We start from the raw sequence: 3,613 nt of genomic DNA, 5'->3' as shown, positions 1-3,613 counted from the left end.
AAACTGTGAGAAATAAATTTCTATTCATTATAAATAATATAGTCCAGGTATTTTGTTAGAGCATCTCACACACACACACACACACACACACACAAAGCAGCAATACTTACTCGTCATCATGCACAACCCTTTCTCAGTACCATTTCTTTTAATGCCCACAGCACACCTATAAAGTAGGCACTATTAATTTCCTATTTTTATGGAAGAGAAAACTAAGTATTCACAAAGGAAAGTAATATGTGTAAAACTCCTCAACTGTTAGCTGAAGGAGCAGGGGAAAATGCTTGAACTTTGTACCTCCTATTTCAAAACCTCTGTCCTGTCCTCTATATGTTTCTGCTTTCCACAGTATATCTCTGAAGGACTGAGAACAAAGACACACCCTTGTTCCAGAGGTGAAGTGGCTTTAGGTTCATTTATATCCATTCTTCAATAGTAAATAAAGAATATGTTGCTTGGTGAATATTTTGTCAGATCCAAAATCAATTAATTGAATTTAGGAGAGAATAATCAACAGCATCCTCCACATAGCACTTACTGGGAACCTGTTTTCCTCTAGGCCTGGAGTAGGTACACAAAAAGTTATAAGGAAGAAACAGACAGCACCTGACCTTTTGTCTAATGGGGGAGATATGTATGTTAATCAGTTAATAAATACTATGATTTTAAATATAAATCAAAGGGCTATGGAAACAGTAGATGAAGTAGACTATGCCTGGGGCATTCTGGAATACTGTAGAAGAAAGCTAAAACTCAAACTGTGTCTTGAGGGATACTGAGGAATTTCCAGGTCAGGTAAATAAATGGAGGATATGTTGAGAAACTGACATGCAAATAAACAGATGGCAAATTGGAAGAACTATAAACAGCTTAATCCCAAAAGGATTAAGCCTCATTCCAACTTCACAGAAATTCACAAATAATTTATTTAACAATCTAGGCAAGGTTAATTTTGAAAGGGTACATTTTTATTTGGGAGGTAAGTCTGATTGAGGTAAAATCTCCATATTTGTATAGGGGACGGGATTGTTGGGGGTTGAGAGAAGATGGGGCGATTGGCAAAATCTCTTGACTTGTTTTAGAAATTACCCAAGAACGTGGTAGTAGCTTGTGCCAATTCTTTTTTTTTTTTTTTTTAACTTGGAATACTTTGAACGGTACAATGAAATTACAGGTCTTAATCAAGACAAGGCCAGATTATTCTACCTCCAAAAGCTTGAACTTCCCTTTTCAAAACAAATCATATGACCCATCAGCCTCACAGATCTAATTCAATAACTTACATGGAATCAAACTCAGTTCCCTACACAAAAACATCATAATTAAAAACACAGAGTCAATAGCCTACTGCTAGTTAACAAAGAGAAACAAAACATTTTTGAAAAAGAAAATAAACACAATAAAGAAGAGTAAATGTCAATAACAAGCAGCAATAAATATGCTAAGGTTTGTATACAGAATGTACTCAGACAATACAGAGTACATCTTCAGTCATGTAGCCCTGCTCCACTGAAAGACCTCGTTGTAAACACACTACTAAACAAGAGTTCCCGGGCAAACAGGACAAACTGCTGACATAAGTGTCAGTACTTATACACAAATACTGATGTATGTCTATTTGCTTTCAGTTGCTAGGATTCAAGTGTCCATTCTTCTCTAAGCTTGAAAACATGCAACTCTTTGATATTCTGAAGATTCCATGGTTGAAAGATTGATAAACTTCTTATATATGAAAAACACTGCAAATTCAAATCTCGAGTTTCTTGAATACACTCATGTTTCCCCTGTTCTCTGGAAATACAAGGCAACGAAGGTCTCCTGAACATTTTGCCACTGCCATAGTGACCGGCTGCCGTTTCTCCTAGCGACGCGCAGCTGGACCTCCTCCGGGGTCTGGTCACAGGCACTTTTTCTTCCATGGTGCTGGACAACCGGGGACGGTGAGAAGCTTCCCTGATGTGAAAGAAGTGATCCAACCTCAGGGACAGCAGACATCTGGCGGCCCCGACCAGGCAGGAGAGCAGCGGCCTGAGGGCGGAGGGCAGCGCCCCGAGGCTGGCGAAGGAGACCCACCTGCTGCTGGCGAAGAGCAGCACCAGGATGCCGTGCCCGAGCCACAGCGGGTGCGCGAGCGTCAGCAGCCCCACGCCGCTCAGCACCAACACCACCTGCCCGCAGCCGCCGCGTCCCCCCAGGCCAAGACCACCACTGCCGCACTATGAAGTCCCCCAGGTAGCAGCAGGCGGGCAGCGCCAGCAGCCACCAGGAGCCGCCACTCCGGCCAGGGCCGGGATCCCGCTTGGTCCGCGTCAGGAAGCAGGTGAGGAAGAAGAAGGCACAGGCGATGCTGAAGAGGGGGCGAGGCCGTGAGGGCACACGCTCAGCAGTGTCCGCAGCCGGGCGCCCGGGCAGCCCAGCTCCCGGGCCCCGCGCCGAGCAGCAGGGCGAGGACAAAGGCGGCCAGGGCGCCCAGCGAGAGGCGCGCCGGGGAGAAGGGGGAGCCGCGCCGCGGCTGCGGGGCGCGGGGGGGGGGGGCCGGCGGCGGCGGCCGGGGCTCCACGTTGCAAAAGCGGCAGAGGTGGAAGAAGCAGCCGCGCGGAGGGTCCTGCCGCAGCGGGCTCTTGCAGCTCTTCACGTAGCCGATCCTCAGACTCCAGGGGCGATCCCGTCCCGCTCGGGGCGGCGGGTACCTCATGGCTTTGGCGTCTTACTCGTCCGTCCTCGTGGCCCCGGCCCGGGTGGCAGCGGGGCTCAGCGCGCCCCACTCGGACTGCCAGCGGCTGCTCGCGCTCCTCAACCCCCGGGAGCCCCCAGTCTCGCAGCGCGTCAGGCCTGCACCCACCGCCGCCGCCCGGGGTCCCCGCCGCGCGGGCTCAGGAGCGGCGGAGTCCGGGACATGCTGGCTGAGCAGAGGCACGGCAGGGACTTCTCCCCGGGACCGCTGCGGCCGCCTTCTCCTTTTCCCCGGGGCACCTCTCGGGACTGGAGACTCGGTGTCGCCTCCCAGCTCCGGCTGGCTGCAACAGTTACCTCCGGTCCCCAGCCTGATCTGTTGGGCGCGCGAGCGGAGGGCTGGCGCTCCTCCCGCGCGGCTGCTCCTGCCGGGCGCGCGCCCCGCCCGCCGCCCGCACGCGCCCGCGCCTCCAGCTTGTGCCAATTCTTGAGTTGCAAGTATTAATCTGATCCTTGAAGATTTTGTCTCTTTTTTGTTATCTACTGAGGAGTTCCTCTGGGTAAACGTCAAAATCCAGTCTCACAGTTTTGCCCATAAAGGATCTCTAAAGAGGGAGAGGCAGAATTTAAAGGACCTGAGAAAAGTAGGTCCTTGATCAATTCCTTGCTTCCATATGACTTTGAAAATACTCAATTTATTTATGTAAAACTAGTACTAATTACATTCATAATAGTAATAGCCCTGATGTCTGTTGGATGGTACTGATTGGGCTAAGCACTCTACTACATTATTTGATTTGTTTCTCTTAGGAACACCTATTGTGGCTCTGGCTTTATCTCCCATTTCTTGGAAAACTGAGGTGTAGAGCAGGTAAGGAACATTCCCCAATTGGGTCATTTGTCAGGAGAAGAGCTGAGATTTCTTTGACGTGGTTAATCT

At 49.6% G+C, this 3,613-nt stretch overlaps 1 pseudogene; it reads right to left on the bottom strand.

Annotated features, from left to right (window-relative positions):
* Positions 1-1,085: 1,085 nt before the first annotated feature.
* Positions 1,086-2,695, bottom strand: LOC124961328 (cGMP-inhibited 3',5'-cyclic phosphodiesterase B-like; annotated as a pseudogene).
* Between the last annotated feature and the right edge of the window lie 918 nt (positions 2,696-3,613).

The sequence above is a fragment of the Sciurus carolinensis genome, chromosome 12, assembly GCF_902686445.1.
Source record: "Sciurus carolinensis chromosome 12, mSciCar1.2, whole genome shotgun sequence".
NCBI lineage: Eukaryota > Metazoa > Chordata > Mammalia > Rodentia > Sciuridae > Sciurus > Sciurus carolinensis.
This window is presented reverse-complemented; position numbering and strand designations above follow the sequence as displayed.